Below are 22,359 nucleotides of genomic sequence, written 5' to 3' on the forward strand. Positions count from 1 at the left end.
CACTGGAGCCAGAATGATAATTGCTTAGCTTTTCTATATGGAAAATGTGATGTCGATTAATATTTATTCTAAAATGATATTTGGTGAGTTTTTCCTCATTGAGAAGGCAATATTGGGTCTACATTGATGTCTGGTAAAGGGTTCAGCATTGAAAAGGTACATGTTTAAAGACCACTTATCAATATTGATGTAAAGGGAGGTTCAACATTGAAAGGATGAATCAGTATCTATATTAAAGAAGCTTTTAGGCTCTGTCTTACTGATGGCTAAATCTAGTTGAAACAACACTGATTAAACATCAGGCAAAACCATTGAATCATTATTTATATTTGATCGTTGTCCAATGTGGATCTAGCACTGATCTCACTCCCTGTATTTACCATCTATTCAACATGATAGAATAAACCATGTCCAACACTGATGTCAGCTCTGATTCAACACTTAAATACTGCACTCACCCAGGGCTGAATAATCATTGTTCTAATGCTGAGATTTGTTTTGTACTGTATATTAAAACAACGTTGATTCAGTGATATAAGGTTGCCAACACTGACAGCACGATGTACCTGAAACAATATTGACTGGATTTTCCTTTCATCCCCTGTTCACATCGTTTACTGGTGTCCAGTTGTCTGGTACAGGGGGGAAGATGGCTGTCTTGCCGTTGCAGCAGCAGGTCTCGTGAATTCGTGCAGGAACAGTAGAGGCACAACAGGGGAACACAAGCATGAGGGAACTGGGCACCACTAAATGGAGTGAACAGAAGATCAAAGTCAGATCTAATCAGTGTTGTCTTCTACATTTGCTGTCTGTGCTGGATTGCTTTCAAATGATATCAATGATGGCACAACTGTTGATTCACAAAGATCAATGCATTCGGGATCCATCAGACATTGATACAACACTTTTGCCTGATAACTAATCAACATTGTTTCAAAAACACTTTGCTGTCTGAGAAGCAAGAGAAGGTGCAAATAAAAATGAAAATGCAAACAATTCAATAACAATATCTGTCTTTAATTTAAAAAACATGAACATGTCAAAGTTTAACTGTTTCTGTTGAAAAGATTTGAAATATTATCAGCATTTTCTACCAGTGCCTTAAATGCTAAAGAGGTTTGCAGTACTCCCAAACCACCACAAGAGGGTACCAACATATTTGAAGTGTCTTGATCCAGACTGAACCTGTATAACCTTTATAACTTGTAATCCTGAGACCTGACCTGTAGAAACTTGACTTCCACTGCTTTAGCTCACAGGAATAATGATGAATATGACTCATTATGTTGTGTTTTACAAGGAAATGAAAACGTATGGAAGTATCAGCTGTGTATAAGAGAAGAGAGACAGTCCAGACTGTGGGTGTGTCTGTTGTGTATAAGAGAAGAGAGACAGTCCAGACTGTGGGTGTGTCTGCTGTGTATAAGAGAAGGAAGACAGTCCAGACTGTGGGTGTGTCTGTGTATAAGAGAAGAGAGACAGTCCAGACTGTGGGTGTGTCTGTTGCACATATCCACTGTCAGGACTCTTATAAGTGAGGAACAGGGCCTGGTATGAACCAGCAAAACATAATGATACATATTTAAAACAGAGTTTATAATACCCCATGTATAATGTCATGTATATCTAGTGTATAATGCTTAATGTGACTTTAATTTCCCTATTTGTCCTCTTGTTATTAATGTGTGTTCTCCTGTTTTAATTTGTGTTTGTTTATTGTGACTAACGTGTTCTCCTGTTGTCTTTTATGTTTGTTTACTGTAACTTGTGTGTTTACTTGTTTACTGTAACAGTAAAGTTCTTCTTGTTCTTTAGTGAATTTCGATCAATAATTTGTCACTGAATAAATGTGTGTGATGCAGGTTCTCATGAACATGTTTTGATGTTAGACATGTAAGGAAACACACACACAGACACACAGGCAAAGATAGAAATGTTAAGTTCTAAATCTCCCCTCAGGGATTAATACAGTGTCTCATAAAATACCTAAAGTGACTTGATCCTGACACCATCTCCTGTGTTCCTTTATTTCTGGTGAACTTTCGTATATGATATTTTGTGTATTATTTGTATATTATAACTTTATTGTGTGCTCTCCTATGTGCCCCTCATGTTTGCATAGGTTTCCTCCCACAGTCCAAAGAAAGGCAGGTTAGGAAACCTGGAAACACTGAGTTGCCCCTAGGTATGAGTGTGTCTGCCCTGTGATGGACTTGTGACCTGTCAAGGGTGTTTTCCTGCCTTTCGCCCAGTGAATGCTGGGATAGGCTCCAGCACCCCCCACAACCCTAGGATAAGGGGCTTTGAAAATGAGTGATTGAGTGTGTTCTCATGTATTCATTTATGTTTATTATAATGTTAATGTGTGAATTTTGATCTATATTTGTTGCAGAATTATATGTGTGATACAGGTTTGCATGAACATGTTCTGGAGTAGGAAATGTGTAACACACACACATACATGTGTACACATGCACACACACAGTTGAATTTCCAATTCACCAATATACAGCACAGTAAATAGAGAAAAGAGTAAACAACTACTAGATTAAACATCCAAGTGTATCAATGATTCAAGAATAAAACTGTAACAGAAAGAGTTTTGTTTATCTTACACTTTTGTCTAGACTCATTATACCATTCTGCTGTAATATTGAAATTTAAAAAAAGATGAACATAAGTCACAATTTAAGGGAAACAGAGACAGATTTTTTCATTTTTTCTATGTTATCTGACACAGACGTAGAAAAATAAGAATGAAGAAAAACATTACATTACCTCATTTATATTCGTAAAAATGATCATCAGTTATAACTTAATCATAAGAGACATGAGTATGTATTATATACATCAGCTGAACACAGTCGTTAATGTTCTGAATGTTCTTGTACAATACTCCAAAAATATTTCAATAAAGAAAAACAAAACTACAATACAGAAAAAATGACTCATGAAAAGACATTTATCTGACAGGAGTGATGACCAGTGGAGATGAGTTTTTACCTCCATCATTAAGACAAGGGCTGAAGTATGGATAGAGTTTGTCAGTGAAAGACTGACCAGTGAAAGAGTAGATATGAGAACTGGCCTCCACATCATAAAAGGAGACCAGACCCTCCTCATAATCCACAAACACCCCCACCTTCTGGGGCTTCTGTCTCAGAGAGAGGGAGACACGGGGAGAGTCTAGAGCCTTATACTCATTCCCATTCCTCAGCCAGATAGTCCAGTATCCATCCTCAGGACCCAGTGTTATATCTCCCTTCCTGTTAATGGACTCTCTGACCACTCTTAAATCCCACTTAGTCTTCCCCCTGACCTCCACCTCATGGTAAAATCTCCCTGAGGAGAACCTCTCCTTTCCCAGGACACTCACACATCTATCAAACCTCTCTGGGTTGTCAGGGAGATTCTGTCGTGTGTCTCCACATGTCACTTGTTTTCCATCATCAGACAGGATGAGATAGGGATTTGCTGTATCAGGATCCAGAGTCACATCCACTGTGGATAATTTAGAGAATTCTCATTAAAGTTTGTGTGTGTGTGTGTGTGTGTGTGTGTGTGTATGTGTGTGTGTCATACACTGTGTGTCCAGGAGAAACATTAATGTCTGTTATTCTCTTCAGTAAAACACTACAGCTCTGATGACTCTGAGTGAACTGTACAGAGCTGTTGGTGACTCCATGTCTGACTCACACACACATTTACACTCCACATCTCTCATGAGCAGATCAGTAAAAACATGACAGTGTGATCAAAAGTGATCCAGTGATCCTCAGTACTGGATACTGTACACTCACCTGTATGTAGTCTCCTTCTGCCCTCAATCTCTGTTTAAAACACGGACAAGATTTAGAGTAAAGACAGAGAGCAGATGGCCTGACAAAGAATGTTAATATGGTTTCAGTAGAACTATATGCATCTGAGTGATATTGTTCTTGTTGCAAATGCTATTGAACATTGATAGACGGTCTGGTAAGAATTTCACGACAGGACCATCCACTGTTAGACCTTGAGAAGAGTGATGTTAAATGAGCTTCAGCGTAATGACCTTGTCTCCTCCTCCCTCTGGTTCCACCAATCAGCTTTCAGCATCGTCTGTCTGTTGATCACTGGGCTGATCTTCCTGTCATTTAATTATTGTTTGCATCTGTTTCTTTGCTGTTTCTTTTAGTTTGCCCTGCCTTTTACTAATTTACTCTGGTCTTTTTGGTTGTATAAATGCCACTGTTATTTAATTGTGTCTCAGCCAAAGACCAAGCTCGACATCCCCAAATTCATGTAACTAGTTGTAAGTCTGTGTGTCTGTACCGGTCAGTTTGTCTAAATATTTTGAATCTAATCCTTTGTCTCTGTCTGGTTGTCAGTGCTCCATGTATCCTGCGTTATCCATGATTTCAGTAAACTACTTGAATTGCACATGCATCCAGTCTCTTCTGCAGCCCCTGACATGAGGTTAAATTGAATTAGTTGGTGCAGTGATTATCACCATAGTGCACTGTACAGTCACTGTTATTCAAGGAAAAAAATCACAGCTTCACCACAAACTAACACCTTCTGATCTGTTGTCCATTCTGTAACGTCAACTTAATAAGCCTACTGGTCAACAGATTTCAGCATTAACAACACAAGATCCCTTCTCTCATTGTATTTGAGTAAGAGGATTAAAACATTCAAATTCTGCTCACATCATTAAAGGACATGTCGTTACTCAGATAAAATGAGAGACATAAAAACTTGACACTTCTCTTTTTATCTCTGTCTCTTTCCTCTGATTATTGGTAAATAAACGGCTGATTCCCAGTATTCCCTACAGGGTAGAATCAGTTCAGGGCAGCACTGTAGAGCACTGAGACATGTCTACTTGTCTCTTAATTATTAGTCACTTGCTTGTTTCTTGGTTCATTCAATTAATTATTCAATCGTTGTGCAAACCTGTTTTTGTTAATCTCGCCTGGTTTATTTTTGGTATAAACGTCATTGCTTTTCCATGGTCTTTGTCTTGTCTAACCTGACCTTTCCCTGATGGATCTGAATAAGTCTAAGAGTTGAATTCTGTGTGAATCCTCCATTGTTTTTGTTTGTCTTTGTGTTCCTCAGCCTCTGTTCTCTGGCCTGACCTTTAATAAATAAACACTGGTTCTACACACACATCCAGTCTCTTATCCAATGCATGACACTTAAAATGACTTGAGTTGAATTATATACATTGGAGTAACAATGTAATTTCAGACAGTATTAATAAATATCTTGATTAAAATTTCATGACACAAAAAACTCCATTGTTAGACAAAACAAAACAAAACAAAACAACAATAACAACAACTACAACTATAACAACAAAAAAACAGATTGACGTTACATGAATTTAGGTGAAACTGAAATAGGTAGTACACTGATGGTCATGACTGTGTCCAGTACAGTCATACTGTCACTCAGGAGAAAAATACCAGTTTCACCAGTTTCTAGGAATCAGCACCGTTTAACCTGATGTCAGTACATTGGCTTTGACTCAGTCAATAGGGTGCTACCATTGAATACTTCGGTTTCTAGTTTTATATGAATAAGGTGATGAAAACATTCCATTATTTCTAATTTTATTCAAGGACGTGGCATTTAGTTTCTAAAAATCTGAGCTAGTAATTGTCGTGCCAATGGTATGAGGAAAATCTGGTTAATGGTTCACTGTGAATATTAGACTTAATACTAATATCATTTTTCTGTAACCATAACCTTATTTTGGAACCTGAACCTAGTGAAATTACAGATATTCTGGAAAACTCTATTTATAGCTCAGCGCTCTGAACACTGAACCTAGAAATTATTCTGAACACCTCTTCATTAGCCGTACATATAATAAATAACAGCATTAAAGCAGCAGGTACAATAATACTCTTCGAATTCAATATTTCTAGCTAACTGAGTTCCTGGATCACCACATTCAGCAACTAGGAAATAATTTATCACGCAGTCAAAGAGTAGGACTACAGACGTACACGTTTATTACAACGATATAATCCAAACGGTACAGAATGAATGTAATGTTGAATGAATTAGAAATCCGGTGGAATTAAGGCACATCCGCTATACACACACATACAACAGCATCTAAACTACTAACAAGAAGACGAACAACTAACGGTAGAAAATAAAAATATCCTCGTTACCTAAAGTATGTATGAATGAACAACTACGCGAGCATGAGGCATTACTCACGAGAAGGCACGCTTAACCAAAAGAACTACCTGAGTGATGTTCTAGTGGAGTTACTTGCACGCAAAAAGGGGTTGTGAGGAAGGGAGAGAAAAGGGATGAGGAAGAAGAAGAGCAGGCCCAGCCACGTTCAGGTATGAGAGACCGGAGTTACCGAGGTTGGCAGAAGGAGACCGTGAGCGAGACTTCGTGTCGGTGCCGGGAAAGTCTTTTAGCGTCGCGGATCTTCCGTAGCGGTGAGCCTGGGCCGATTCTTCGTGGAGACGAGCAGGACAGAACGTACGGACTTACATTACGGCTGATACAACCGGAGCTCAACTGGAGCTGAACCTTGGCGCAGCTGAACTGAACTGTAGGATAGCAGAGAGTCTGGCATTTTATTTGATTTGCAGACGGGGGGTGCTGCTATCCTTTTGGGGGTGTCTCTGCCTGAAAGGAGGAGACACTCCTTGGAATTTGGGAAGTATTACTTTGAGCTCGGTTAAAATAATTTGACATAACTTTTTCCCATTAAAGAATAGTAAAGAATACTCGAATCTACCGCATTTTATGCTCCCGAAAAAGACCAAATATGGTTTCTTTACCATTAAAAACAGCACAGTTACACCGATGGTCATACAGTTAGCTGCTCATTACTTGGCTCCTGGCTACTTTTAAGTTTTACCGCGCATTTATGACTATACGAACAGTTATGACTCGATATGCATATTTAACTGATAATATCGTATGGTTAGTTTCATTTTTCTTTTGTTCTACATAGTTGGTTCCCGAGTGGAGCAATGCAGATGGGGCCTGTGACATGGTCTGAATTCCATTCTCACAGGGAAACCAACCTCCCGAGGTGATCTAGTCTCCCTCGCAATTAAACGTCATCAGCATTTGACCAAATGGTCTGGGGGTTGCTGCGCTAAAACATCGAGCCTGGTGTCTGTTAGGTGTTACAGCGAGTGGTCTCTGCTTTGATATGCATTGGTCCTGCATGCAGGGAGGCCTGGGCCATGATGAGAGAACTGGGATCAAAGGGGGTAGGGATAGAGAGGCAGAGTGAGGGTAATAGAAATAGATAGGGAAGGGTGAAAAAGAGGGAGAGAGTTTACACAACTGCAACTTTAATTACCAAGGAACACTTAAGGTAACAAATGTCCTTTTCTTTCTGAAAGCTGCACAGTGTCTGCCCGACAATAATAATAATAAAAGCACCAGACATCTCTCTTTATTTTCTCATCTGGGCTTTTCAGAATGATAGAAAATAAATAGTATTACAAACAAGGTTGTATTCAATAAACATCCAAAGAATTAATAGTATGTCTGGGAAAACAGGGGACTCAGTTGCAGACTCGTGGATGAATGAATAAGATGTTTATTGTGCCAGGCAGAAGTCTTTCAATACACTTGGCAGAAAACGGAATCCAAAAAACAAGCAGAGGTTGTACCACAGAGCAGTCAGAGGGAGGCAAACAATCCAAAACGGCAGACAAAGGCAAAATCCAGAGACAGACAAAAGGTTCAAAAACAGGTACAGGGCAAGGCAGGCAGGCAGAAGAGGCAAAATCCAACAGGCAAAAAAAGTCAAAAAACAGGCAGAGGTCAAACACAGAAGGCAATCAGAATAACAGAAGGCTAGTACGACACACTGGGGAAAGCGGTACGAACTGACAAACAAAGGGTAGAACAGGCAGGGTTTAAATAGACAGACTAATTACAACTTCAACGAGAGACAGGTGAGCCCAATGGCACAATAAGTGAGGGGTGGGGCCAGAGCACATGGAAAACCAAAATAAACAAAAGCACATAACAAAACCAAAAACAAATGACAGCTAACACCAGACCTGACCAGCAGGGGCACAACAGAGAGCAGTTCACGCAGGAACCCTGACAGTACCACCCCTCCTACGGGTGCCTCCTGGCGTCCCAACTGGTGGTGTGGGATGGAGACGGTGGAATTCCTGGATGAGTGTGGGGTCAGGGATATCCCGAGCTGGCACCCAACACCTCTCTTCAGGACCATAACCCTCCCAGTCCACGAGGTATTGAAGTCCATGACCCCGGCGCCGCACATCCAATAGACGGCGCACTGTGAAGGCCTCAGAGCCATCAATGAGGCGGGGGGAGGAGGGGGCTTCGGGGCAGGGCAGAGAGGGCTGCGGACAAAGGGCTTAATTTGTGAGACATGAAATGTGGGGTGGATACGACGGAGAGTGGAGGGCAGTCTCAGTCTCACAGCAACAGGGCTGATCACCTTGGCGATGGGGAAGGGGCCAATGAAACGAGGAGCCAACTTGCAGGAATCCACCCTCAGGGGGATGTCGCGGGCGGAAAGCCACACTCGCTGACCTTGTCGATAGCGTGGAGCCGTGTGGCGATGACGATCAGCATGAAGTTTTATCCTGGCTGTGGAACGAAGCAGGGCCCTCCGAGCACGCCTCCAGGTCCGTAGACATCGGATGAATGCTTGTGCTGAAGGGACACCAACCTCCTCCTCCTGGGAAGGGAACAGGGGGGGCTGATAGCCAAGGCAACACTGAAAAGGGGACAGACCAGAGGAGGAAGAGGGTAGGGAGTTAATGGCATATTCAACCCAGGGAAGTTGTTGGCTCCAGGAAGAAGGTTCTTGGGAGGACAGGCAGCGGAGCATCATCTCCAGTTGTTGGTTGGCCCGTTCAGTCTGGCCATTTGTCTGCGGGTGAAAACCAGAGGAGAGATTAACCTTTGCTCCAAGCAACTTACAAAAGGCCTTCCAGAAGTGGGAAGTGAACTGTGGTCCTCTGTCTGACACTACTTCCGTGGGTAAACCATGAAGCCTGAAAACATGATGAATAAGAAGGGTGGTGGTCTCCTTGGCAGGGGGTAGCTTGGAGAGAGAAACCAGATGCACAGATTTAGAAAAACGGTCCACGATTGTTAATATGGTGTTGTTACCATCAGACTGAGGCAATCCAGTCACAAAGTCCAGTGCTATGTGGGACCAGGGTCTCTTGGGAACTGTCAGAGGCTGTAGGAGGCCAGAAGGGGGTCGGTTGGAGGACTTGTTTTGGGTGCAGACTGGACAGGCTGAGACAAAGCTATGAATACCCTCCCTCATGGAAGGCCACCAGAACCTCCGACTGAAGAAGGTAGCTGTACGTCGGATGCCAGGATGACAAGAGAGTCTTGAAGAGTGTCCCCACTGGAGAACCTGGGAGCGGACAGATTGAGGAACATACAGAAGGTTAGGAGGACAAGAGCTGGGTCCAGACTCACCCTGCTGTGTAGATCGGACCGCCGACTCAATATCCCACCGAGCTGCTGCGACCAGACATCGCTTGGGGAGAATAGTAGTGATCTCTGTGGTCTCCTCAGATGCCTGAAACTGACGTGAGAGGGCATCTGGTTTGCCGTTCTTGGAACCGGGGCGATAGGGCAGTGTAAATTTAAACCGGGCACAAAAGAGAGACCAGCAGGCCTGGCGGGAATTGAGACGTCTTGCAGACCTTATGTATTCAAGGTTCTTATGATCCGTTCAAACCAGGAAAGGAGTACTCGTCCCCTCGAGCCAATGCCTCCATTTTCCAGAGCAAGTTTGACAGCAAGTAACTCCCAGTCTCCGATGTCGTAATTGCTCTCTGTGCGAGTTAATCTGTGGGAGTAGAAGGCACAGGGGTGTAGTTTACCATCCTCGGGGGAAAACTGGGACTGAACGGCACCCACTCCCACGTCAGATGCGTCAGTCTCCACAATGAATTGGCAGGCAGGATCAGGCTGGATGAGGATGGGGGCCGAGGTGAACCGCCTCTTCAACTCAGAGAATGCCCTCTCGGCAGCCGGGTTCCAACAAAATCTCAGTTTGGTCGAAGTCAGGGAGGTGAGGGGAGCTGCCAGGGTACTGAAGCTGCGAATGAAGCGGCGATAAAAATTGGCAAACCCTAAAAACCGTTGCACATCACGACGGGATGTGGGCTGGGGCCAATTCTCTACCGCCTTGATCTTTTGCTGATCCATCTGAACCCCTCCTGCTGTGATCACATAGCCCAGGAACGAGATGGTACTCTTGTGGAAGTCACACTTCTCTGCCTTCACAAATAACTGATTCTCCAAGAGCCGCTGGAGCACCCGTCGGACATGTTGGATGTGTTCCGGGAGCGATCTGGAAAATATAAAGATGTCATCCAGGTAGACAAAGACAAACAGATTTAACATATCCCTAAGGATATCATTAACAAAAGATTGGAAGACAGCAGGGGCGTTAGTGAGACCAAATGGCATAACCAAATACTCATAGTGGCCTGATGGTGTATTAAAGGCAGTCTTCCACTCATCTCCCTCCTTTATGTGGACTAAATGGTAGGCATTACAGAGATCAAGCTTGGAGAAGACTGTGGCACCTTGCAACAGCTCAAGAGCAGATGACATCAGGGGTAGCGGGTAGCGGTTCTTCACAGTGATATCATTGAGGCCTCTGTAATCAATGCAGGGACGGAGAGACCCATCCTTCTTGCCGACAAAGAAGAACCCGGCCCCTGCTGGGGAAGAAGAAGGGCAAATTATGCCAGCTGCTAGGGAGTCCTGTATGTACCTGTTCATGGCTTCCGTCTCTGGTGGCGACAGGGAGTACAAGCGGCCTCTGGGTGGTGAAGTCCCTGGAAGGAGCTCTATGACGCAATCATATGGACAGTGAGGCGGCAGAGAAGTGGCTCGTGCCTTGCTAAACACCATGCTGAGGTCCCGATATTCAGGGGGAACTGAGGACAGGTCAGGGTGCTCCTCTGGAGACGAGGGAACCGGGGTTGAAGGAGCCTGAGCAGCACGGAGGCAGTGATTCGAACAGAAGGGGCTCCATTCTAAAACCTTATTGTGGGACCAGTCAATGTGGGGATTGTGCTGAGCAAGCCAGGGATGGCCTAAAACAACAGATGCCTGGGGTGAATCAATCAAATGAAATACAATGTTCTCCTAGTGATTGCCAGAAATGAGAAGCCTCACTGGAGCTGTTGTGTGAGTGATCCGAGCAAGCCTTACTCCTGTTAGTAATTGGCCTCCACTGGGAACTGCAGCGGAGTGGAAGGGATGCCAAGTCGAGCGGCCAGACCTGCATTCATAAAGTTCTCCTCTGCCCCAGAGTCGATGAGTACTGAAATAATGTGTCTATGGCCGTCAGTGACAAGGTAAGCTGGTAAGAGAGTATGTGTGGTAGAGGGCCGAGAAAGCGGAGTATTGCTCACCTGTAATCCCGTGTTCAAAGGTGAGCTTTTTGCTTTTACTGGACAGGTGGACACAAAGCGGCCGGGCAGGCCACAGTACAAGCAGGAATTGGTGCTGATCCTCCTTTGTCTCTCTGAGATGGACAGACGGGCGTGGTCGACCTGCATGGGTTCTGGAGTGACAGTCGATGGTGACCGATGACTTGGCGAAGACGACCCTGATTCAGGCTGGCGAGTGAACACATGACACCTGGAGGGACCCCGTGCTCCGTCAGTAATCCACTCCTGACGATGTTGCTTCACGCGGTTGTCGATTCGTATGGCCAAATCTATCAGATCCTGAAAGCCAGTTGGTAGCTCACGGGTGGCTAGCTCATCCTTAATGGCCTCGGACAAACCGTTCAGAAAGGCATCATATTGGGCCTCTGTATTCCAGTTGGTTGTGGTGGCAAGAGTGCGGAACTGGATAGCATAATCTGAAACTGAGCGGACTCCCTGCCGGATTCTCAGCAATTCTCTGGCGGCCTCTCTCCCATGCTGGGAGCGATCAAAGACCCTCCTCATCTCATCACAAAATGCCTGGCAGCTGTCACAGAATGGAGCCCGAGTCTCCCACACTGCCGTTCCCCACTTTCTTGCTCGACCAAGTGATGACATATGCAATCCGGGCTCGATCAGTGGGAAAGGTGGTGGGCTGGAGCTCGAAAACCAGAGAGCACTGAGAGAGGAAGGACCTGCAGGATCCTGGTTCGCCGTTGTATGACTCAGGTGGTGGCAGACGGGGCTCTCGGGCCGGCTGAGCTGGAGGGGTTTGCTGGGTGGTTTGCTGGGGGGCGGATGACGTTACTGGTGGTGAATGGCTAGACTTCAGTGCCAGCGGTGTCTGCTGAGTCCATTATGGTCAGTCCGTGTTGTCAGGGAAAACAGGGGACTCAGTTGCAGACTCGTGGATGAATGAATAAGATGTTTATTGTGCCAGGCAGAAGTCTTTCAATACACTTGGCAGAAAACGGAATCCAAAAAACAAGCAGAGGTCGTACCACAGAGCAGTCAGAGGGAGGCAAACAATCCAAAACGGCAGACAAAGGCAAAATCAAGAGACAGACAAAAGGTTCAAAAACAGGTACAGGGCAAGGCAGGCAGGCAGAAGAGGCAAAATCCAACAGGCAAAAAAAGTCAAAAACCAGGCAGAGGTCAAACACAGAAGGCAATCAGAATATGAAAAGGCTGGTACAACACACTGGGGAAAGCGGTACGAACTGACAAACAAAGGGTAGAACAGGCAGGGTTTAAATAGACAGACTAATTACAACTTCAACGAGAGACAGGTGAGCCCAATGACACAATAAGTGAGGGGCGGGGCCAGAGCACATGGAAAACCAAATTAAACAAAAGCACATAACAAAACCAAAAACAAATGACAGCTAACACCAGACCTGACCAGCAGGGGCACAACAGAGAGCAGTTCACGCAGGAACCCTGACATAGTATTACAAACAAGGTTGTATTCAGTAAACATCCAGAGAATTAATAGTATTACAAACAAGGTTGTATTCAGTATACATCCAGAATCCCAAACAATGGATGAGAACATGTAAAAATTAAGAAATAAACACATAATATTTTTATCCTTTGTGTTTGTGAGTATATAAAGAATTTTTTTTAGGTCTAGCATAACTCCACTGGCTTTAAATATGTTGCTATGGCTAACAGAAACCTGTTAGTAGTTCTATTCCAGGCATGTGTTTTCTTCCATCCATCCATCCATCCATCCATTTTCTCCCGCTTATCCGGGACCGGGTCGCGGTGGCAGCAGGCTGAGGAGGGTCGCCCAGACATCCCTTTCCCCGGCTACATCCACCAGCTCCTCCTGGGGGATCCCAAGGCGTTCCCAGGCCAGCCGAGATATATATTTCTCCCAACGTGTCCTGGGTCTTCCCCGGGGTCTCCTCCCAGTTGGTCGCGCCCGGAACACCTCCATAGGGAGGCGCCCAGGAGGCATCCTGACGAGATGCCCGAACCACCTCAACTGACTCCTTTCAATGCGGAGGAGCAGCGGCTCTACTCCAAGCTCCTCCCGGGTGTCCGAGCTCCTCACCCTATCCCTAAGGGTGCGCCCAGCCACCCTGCGGAGGAAGCTCATTTCCGCCGCTTGTATCCGCGATCTCATTCTTTCGGTCACTACCCAGAGTTCGTGACCATAGGTGAGGGTTGGAACAAAGATCGACTGGTAAATTGAGAGCCTTGCCTTCTGACTCAGCTCCTTCTTCACCACGACGGTCCGGTACAACGACCGCATGACTGCCGCCGCCGCCCCGATCCGTCTGTCGATCTCCCGCTCCATTTTACCCTCACTCGTGAACAAGACCCCAAGATACTTGAACTCCTCCACCTGAGGCAGGAACTCAGTCCCAACTCGGAGGGGGCAAGCCACCTTTTTCCGGCATAGGACCATGGCCTCGGACTTGGAGGTGCTGATCCTCATCCCGACCGCTTCACACTCGGCTGCAAACCGCCCCAATGTGTGCTGGAGGTCACAGTTTGATGAGGCCAACAGAACCACATCATCTGCAAAAAGCAGAGATGCAATCCTAAGGCCACCGTACTGGACACCCTCCTCACCCCGACTGCGCCTTGAGATCCTGTCCATGAAAATTAAGAACAAGATCGGAGACAAGGTACAGCCCTGGCGGAGTCCAACACTCACCGGGAATGAGCTTGACTTTGTGCCGAGAATACGGACACAGCTCTCACTGCGGCTGTACAGGGACCGAATGGCTCGCAGCAGCGAACCCGGCACCCCATACTCCCGCAGTACCCCCCACAGGACACCCCGGGGGACACGATCGTAAGCCTTCTCCAGGTCCACAAAACACATGTAGACTGGATTGGCAAATTCCCATGATCCCTCCAGTATCCGTGCGAGGGTGAACAGCTGGTCCGTTGTTCCACGGCCAGGACGGAATCCACATTGTTCCTCCTGTATCCGAGGTTCGACAATCGGCCGCAGTCTCCTTTCCAATACCCTAGAGTAGGCTTTCCCAGGGAGGCTGAGTAGTGTGATACCCCGATAGTTGGAGCACACTCTCCGGTCCCCTTTTTTAAAAATGGGGACCCCCGTCTGCCACTCCACAGGCACTGTCCCTGACTCCCACGCGACGTTGAAGAGGCGTGTCAGCCATGACAGCCCAACAACATCCAAAGCCTTCAGCATTTCAGGGCGGATCTCATCCACCCCTGGCGCCTTGCCACTGTGGAGTTTTCTAACTGCCTCAGTGACCTCTGCCAGAGAGATGGGTGACGACCCTCCTGATTCTTCTGGCCCTGCCTCCTCTATGGAGGGCGTGTCAGTCGGATTTAGGAGCTCCTCAAAGTGTTCCTTCCACCGTCCGACCACATCCTCAGTTGAGGTCAGGACCTCCCCGTCCCTGCTGAGAACAGCCTGGACGAGGCCCTGCCTGCCCTTCCTGAGTCGCCTGACGGTTTGCCAGAACCTCTTTGAGGCCAACCGAAAGTCCTTTTCCATGGCCTCCCCAAACTCCTCCCATACCCGAGTTTTTGCTTCCATGACAGCCGTTGCTGCTGCCCTTTTGGCATGCCGGTACCCCTCAGCCAATTCCGGAGTCCCCCGTGCTAGCCAAGCCCGGAAGGCCTCCTTCTTCAGCCCGACGGCTTCCCTCACCGGTGGCGTCCACCACCGGGTCCTTGGGTTGCCGCCACGACAGGCACCAACGACCGTCTGGCCACAGCTCAATGCTGCCGCTTCAACAATGGAGGCTCTGAACAGGGTCCATTCAGACTCCATGTCCCCAGCCTCCCTCGGGATCAGGGAGAAGCTCCGCCGGAGGTGTGAGTTGAAGATCTTCCGCACAGGGTCCTCAGCCAGCCGTTCCCAGTTCACCCTCACTATGCGCTTGGGTTTACCAGGTCTGTCTGGCAGCCTCCCCCGCCATCTGATCCAACTCACCACCAGGTGGTGATCAGTTGACAGCTCTGCCCCTCTCTTCACCCGAGTGTCCAGCACATACGGCCGCAGGTCTGATGAGACAACTACAAAGTCGATCATCGACCGTTGGCCTAAGGAGCTCTGGTACCAGGTACACTTATGAGCTACCTTATGCTCGAACATGGTGTTTGTTATGGACAATCCATGACTCGCACAGAAGTCCAATAACAAAGCACCACTCGGGTTCAGATCAGGTAGGCCGTTCCTCCCAATCACTCCCCTCCAAGTCTCTCCATCATTGCCAACGTGAGCATTGAAGTCTCCCAGTAGAACTACAGAGTCCCCAGATGGTGTCTTCACTAGGACACTTTCCAGTGTATCTAGGAAGGCTGGGTACTCTGAGCTGCCGTTCGGCGCGTACGCCGTCACGACAGTCAGAGATTTCCCCCCTGCAACCCGAAGGCGCAGTGAGGCAACCCTTTCGTTCACCGGGACAAACTCCACCACGGCGGCGCTCAGTCGGGGGCTAACAAGTAACCCCACACCTGCCCGCCGCCTCTCGCCCCAGGCAACTCCAGAGAAGGACAGAGTCCAGCCCCCATCCAGGAGTTTGGTTCCAGAGCCAAGACTGTGCGTAGAAGTGAGCCCAACTATATCTAGTTGGTATCGCTCCACCTCCCGCACAAGTTCCGGCTCCTTCCCCCCCAGAGAGGTGACATTCCACGTACCAAAAGCCAGTTTCTGCACCGTAAGTCCAGTCCGCTGGGGCCCTCGCCCCATCCTGCCACCCGTGTGGCATCGCACCCGGCCCCTATTTCTCCCCTCGCAGGTGGTGGGCCCACGAGAGGGCAGCCCCACGTTGCTCGTTCGGGCTGAGCCCGGCCGGACCCCGTGGCAGGTCCAGCCACCAGGCGCTCGCCGACGAGCTCCCCTCCCAGGCCTGGCTCCAGGAGGTGGCCCCGGTCTCCCTATTCCGGGCGAGGTGCCTGTTTCTTCGTGTGTGCTGTTCATAAGGGCTCTTCTGAATCGCTTTTTGTCTGGCCCCTCACCTGGGACCTCTCTGCCTTGGGTGACCCTACCAGGAGCTTAATGCTCCAGGCAGCACAGCTCCCAGGATCACAGGGACTCACAAACCCCTCCACCACGATAAGGTTGCGATTCCAGGAGGGGTGTTTTCTTCCTCTTTTTCTAAATAATAAACTGACTAATTAGTGAAATGTGTGGTGTGTAAATCACCCTGTTTTACTTCTATTACACCACTCCCCTCATACAGAATAAGACAGCGTAATATTTATATCTCTTACACATTAAAATAAGACATTGTGATGATTATGGACTATAAAGCACTGACCTTTCTCACACTCTCTCCCGACTTCCTCATGGAATTTTTTCTCCAGCTGTTCCAGAGTTTTCCTCAGAGTGTCCACACACAGATGAGGGTTAATGCTGATGTCAGTGGAGTGTGTGGTGTGTGGACGGCTGCACAGTGTTGGGTAAATCTACAGTCCAGCAGGAGAGAGGAGAAATCTCTCAGCATGGGGAGTCTTGTCATGTGCTGCATTGTCATTGAAAAGAGAGAGGGACACTGACCTGTAGGAGGTGGAGGTGATCTTCAGAGTGGGAGAGCTGCTCCAGTTCAGTGTCTCTCCTCTTCAGCTCAGTGATCTCCTGCTCCAGCTCTTTAATGAGACCTTCAGCCTGCCTCTCTGCTGCTTTCTGTTTCTCCTCCATCAGCTCAATCAGCACAGCCTGACTTCTCTCAATACAGCCAATCAGAGAACTGAACACCTCCACACTGCCTGATATCTGCCTCTTTGTGTTTGTCTAATGGAACAGAAAAATACACATTCATAAATATCCTTTTATTTATACTTACATATTCAAGTAATCAACAAAATAACTCACTGAATTAACATATTGAGTAAAGTATGTAACTAGAAAAAGTATTTGACTTTTGTACACTTATAGTAAACTATTCAGAATTGACCTTGCTGAGCTGTACTGAATGTCTTATCTCTTTAATTTTCTTCAGTTTGTCCTGGATCATCTGCTGCACTTCTGTCTGTGTTTTCCCCAGCTGAAACTGTGGACAAAGAGAGAAACGCTCACACAATTAAAAAATTGATATAGGTGTGTACTGTTCACACTCATCAGAAATACAATGGAAATCGCTTACAGTGATCACATCTGTCCGGGTGAAACTATAAGCGGATGATCAACTGATTTCTTCATTTCTCGTGCAGATGACCATTTAATTGACATTTGTATATTTATTACATGAATATAAAGTAATGAAATGGACAGCATCGCTATTTACAGAATTTTATGGACTGATACAGTAGGCCCACAGTTGTTTCAAATGCTTTTCAAGTTACAGTACTGTACAAATTTAATTACTGAACTGTCTATAATTCAAATACACTATAATACAATGCAGTATTGTATATGAAATACTGTACAGTTTACTGTAGATCAAATTATTATCAGGCTATAGGCTATTGCCTAAAACGTAAAAGCATTGTGCGGTTTACAGAAAACCCTCTCGTGGGCCCGCAACCTGCAAGGGGAGAAATAGAGGCCAGCTGCGATGCCACACGGGTAGCAGGTTGGGGCGAGAGCCCCAGCGGACTGGACTTACGGTACAGAAACTGGCTTTTGGTACGTGGAATGTCACCACTCTGGGGGGGAAGGAGTCGGAACTTGTGCGGGAGATGGAGCGATACCAACTAGATATAGTTGGGCTCACTTCTTTGCACAGGCTTGGTTCTGGAACCAAACTCCTGGATGGGGGATGGATTCTGTCCTTCTCTGGAGTTGCCCAGGATGAGAGGCGACAGGCAGGTGTGGGGTTACTTGTTAGCCCCCGACTGAGCACCGCTGTGTTGGAGCTTGTCCCAGTGAATGAAATGGTCACCTCACTGTGACTTCGGGTTGCAGGGGGAAATCTCTGACTGTTGTGATGGAGTACGCGTCAAACGGCAGCTTGGAGTACCCAGCCTTCCAAGAGACATTGGAAAGTGTCCTAGTGAAGGCACCATCTGGGGACTCTGTGGTTCTACTGGGAGACCTCAATGCTCACATTGGTAATGATGGAGAAACTTGAGGATTCCATGAGGATTAAGTCAGGGGGTGCCGTCCTGTTTTGATTTTGACTGTTGTGTCCTGTAAAGCCCTTAGAGACTGTAAACAGTGGTATTGGGCTCTAAATAAACTTGAAACTTGAAACTTGAATCTTGGAGGGGAGTGATTGGGAGGAATGGCCTACCCGATCATAACCCGAGTTGTGCTTTGTTGTTGGACTTCTGTGTGAGTCATGGATTGTCCATAACAAACATCATGTTTGAGCATAAGGAGGCTCACACCTGTACATGGTACAAGAGCTCCTTAGGCCAACAGTCGATGATCGACTTTGTGTCGTCTCATCAGACCTGCGGCCGTATGTGCTGGACACTCGGGTGAAGAGGGGGCAGAGCTGTCAACTGATCATCACCTGATCGTCATCAACTGATCATCAACTGATCAGATGGTGGGGGAGGCTGCCAGACAGACCTGGTAAACCCAAGCGCATAGTGAGGGTGAACTGGGAACATCTGGCTGAGGACCCTGTCTGGAAGGTCTTCAACTCACACCTCTGGAGGAGCTTCTCCCTGATCCTGAGGGAGGTTTGGGAGTGGAGTCCGAATGGACCCTGCTCAAAGCCTCCATTGTTGAAGCGACAGCTTTGAGCTGGGGCCAGACGGTTTTCAGTGCCTGTCGTGGTGGTAACCCAAGGACCCGGTCGTGGACGCCATTGGTAAGGGAAGTTGTCAGGCTGAAGAAGGAGGCCCTCCGTGCTTGGCCAGCTTGCGGGACTGCAGAATTGGCTGAGAGGTATCGGCACGCCAAAAGGGCTGCAGCAATGGCGGTCATGGAAGCAAAAGCTCGGGTATGGGAGGAGTTTGGGGAGGCCATGGAAAAGGACTTTCGGTTGGCTTCAAAGAGGATGCTGGCAAACCGTCAGGTGACTCAAGAGGGGCAGGCAAGGCTTCATCCAGGTTATTCTTCGCAGGGATGGAGAGGTTCTGACCTCGACTGAGGATGTAGTCAGACGGTGGAAGGAACACTTTGAGGAGCTCCTAGACCCGGCTGACACACCCTGTGCAGAGGAGGCAGGGTCAGAAGATTTGGGGGGGATCGTCACCCATCTCCCTGGCAAAAATCACTGAGGCAGTTAGAAAACTCCACAGTGGTAAGGCGTCAGGAGTGGATGAGCTCCGGCCCTGAAATCCTGAGGGCTATTGATGTTGTTGGGCTGTCATGGCTGACACGCTTCTTCAATGTTGCATGGAGGTCAGGCATGGTGCCTGCGCAGTGGCGGACAGGGGTGGTGGTTCCCATTTCTAAAAAGGGGGACTGGAGTGTGTGCTACAATTAACAGGGTATAATACTGCTCAGCCTCCCTGGGAAAGCCTACTCCAGTTAACCTGCGCTCACACCAGCAGTGATTTTTTGTCGTCAAGTCGCTGTGTAGCTGTGTAGCTGTCGCTTGCAGCCAGCTTGTGGCCGTTGGTAACGTAGTTTTGAGGAAGCAGGCAACAAATGTATAGACAGGTGAAGCATCAAATTTCCTAAAAAAGTATATACGAATTAATGTTATAAATATATATTATAAGTTATATTTATTTACATGCTATATTTACGTCGTTTTTGCTATATTCATTGTGGAGTTTATTTTGTGAAAGACAGGCCTATAAATATGTTGCCCAATATATGCGTAAACAATTCAGGTGCAAGTTGCATTCACAATCGGCGCTATCCACAATTGGCGCGGAGACAATTTTGAGAATGTTGGAAATGCTAATAGAGGAACTAAAGATTACAAAAGATTTCACAGTGAGAGAATATAAGAGGAACACATCTGCTCTCCGACTGGTAGTCGCTCGACTCTGTCGCTGCCCATTTGCATAAAGTTGAATGTTGCTCAACTTTCTTTTGTCGCCACGTCGCGGTGATTTTGTCGCCAGGCGACAAGACACCCAGCGTCGCACAGCGACCATTGGAAATGAATGACCTCCTCTAGCTTTGTCGCTTGTTGTCACTGCCAGTGTGAGCGCAGGGCTAGACCTACTTGCCCTCAAGTGGATTACCACGATACAAAGTAGGCTGATCAAGGTAGAGTTTAAAAAAAAAAAAGGATCACCACATGTCACGCTGGTCTTGTGGTGCAGGACCCATGCGCATGACACGAAGATTGTAGTGACAAAAAGGAGGACTTACAAAGTGAAGATCAAAAACACAAGTGCAAACTGATAACAAAACCGATAACAAAAGAGGTGCAGCATAACAGTGTGCAAAAACACAAACAACGATAGACAAAGGACAAGGCAAACACTAGGGCTTAAATAGAGGGAGACTAAACAGGGCAAAACAGGATTGGTTCAAATTAATGAGGTTAATGAGACAAACAGGAACAGGTGAGGGGCGGAGATAAACAGAACAAGAGCACAAAGACCGAACAAAACAAAATGGAGGTGCAGGCTGTGACACCACAGTTTTAATTTTTATCCATATGTTGTCATGTATAAAAGACCCCAAATGAACACTGTAAGTGGACTAATTGATTACCATAAGCAAATTATGCAGTACTGTACTTGCATAGGAATGATTCTGTCCCAAGCTTTTTGTTCCATATAAGCGGCTAATCACTATAACCGTGAACACTTTAAACAGTGTACACTTTATTACACATTTTAAAACAAACACTGTCTCTTTCACTAAGTAAAACAGGTATTAAATATGGAATATTAACTGTATTATGTAATATTGTCTAACAATCCAAAAATCTTATCTTTCAAATCTCGGTGCTTATGTTTCTCACCTTTCTCTGCTCACTCTCCTCCTCTAGAGGAACAGTGTTGTGAGTCTTGTGGTCTGTTTCAGTACAGAACTGACACACACATGTCTGGTCATCTCTACAGAACAGCTCCAGGGGTCTGTCATGTTTCTGGCATATATAGTCCTCCAGGTTCTCCACAGGATTCATCAGTTTGTGTTTTTTCAGTTTTGCTTTAATTTTATGAGGCTCCAGGTGAATCTGATAGTAACTCATCCCACAGTCCAGACAGGACTTCACAGCCTTCAGTTTCCCACCAATACAGACATCACAGGACATTTCTCCAGGTTTGACAGGGTGTCCCCTCCTTTTAAAATGATCTACAACTTCTCTAAATGCTCTATTAATTTACAGTTCAGGTCTCATATTAAACTGCTCCTTACAGAGTGGACACTAGCAGTGCTGGGTGCTGTCCCAGTGTTTATTGATACAGTTCATGCAGAAGTTGTGACCACATGGAGTGGAAACAGGATCAGTGAACACATCCAGACAGACAGAACACAGGAACTGATCTTCAGACAGGAGACTGCTGGAGGAAGCCATGTCTGTGTACAGAATCACAAGGACATTACAAAAAGTTTTTATGATTTCAGGTCATCTATGCACTGAAGAAAATTAGCTCTGTAATTAAGGCTTTTTACATAAAACATTGACAGTATTCTCAGACCGATATGTTTCATAAAACAAATTAATTTTACAGTGCCCCCTGTAAAAATTAATTTAACATGACCTATCTTAAATCATAAATCATAAACAATCATGAAAAGTTTAAATACATGATCAGTATTTATTATATAGATCAGCCATATGCATTACTGTTCTGAATTTTCTCTTCCAATATTTCAGGAACAAAGCCACATGAAAAGACATTTATCTACAGTGGGCTAGAATTTTTACCTTTATGTTTAAGACCAGGGCTAAAGAATGGATAGAGTTTCTCAGTGAAAGACTGACCAGTGAAAGAGTAGATATGAGAACTGGCCTCCACATCATAGAAGGAGACCAGACCCTCTACATAATCCACAAACATCCCCACCTTCTGGGGCTTCTGTCTCAGAGAGAGGGGGACACGTGGAGAGTCACAAGCCTGGTACTCATCCCCATTTCTCAGAACCACAGTCCAGTATCCATTCTCAGGACCCAGTGTAATA

The 22,359-nt window shown here is 46.3% G+C and overlaps 1 pseudogene; it reads right to left on the reverse strand.

The window, feature by feature from the left end:
* Positions 1–2,962: 2,962 nt before the first annotated feature.
* Positions 2,963–21,751, reverse strand: LOC115815817 (E3 ubiquitin-protein ligase TRIM39-like; annotated as a pseudogene).
* Positions 21,752–22,359: the final 608 nt, after the last annotated feature.

The sequence above is a fragment of the Chanos chanos genome, chromosome 6 (genome assembly GCF_902362185.1).
Source record: "Chanos chanos chromosome 6, fChaCha1.1, whole genome shotgun sequence".
Classification (NCBI taxonomy): Eukaryota; Metazoa; Chordata; class Actinopteri; order Gonorynchiformes; family Chanidae; genus Chanos; species Chanos chanos.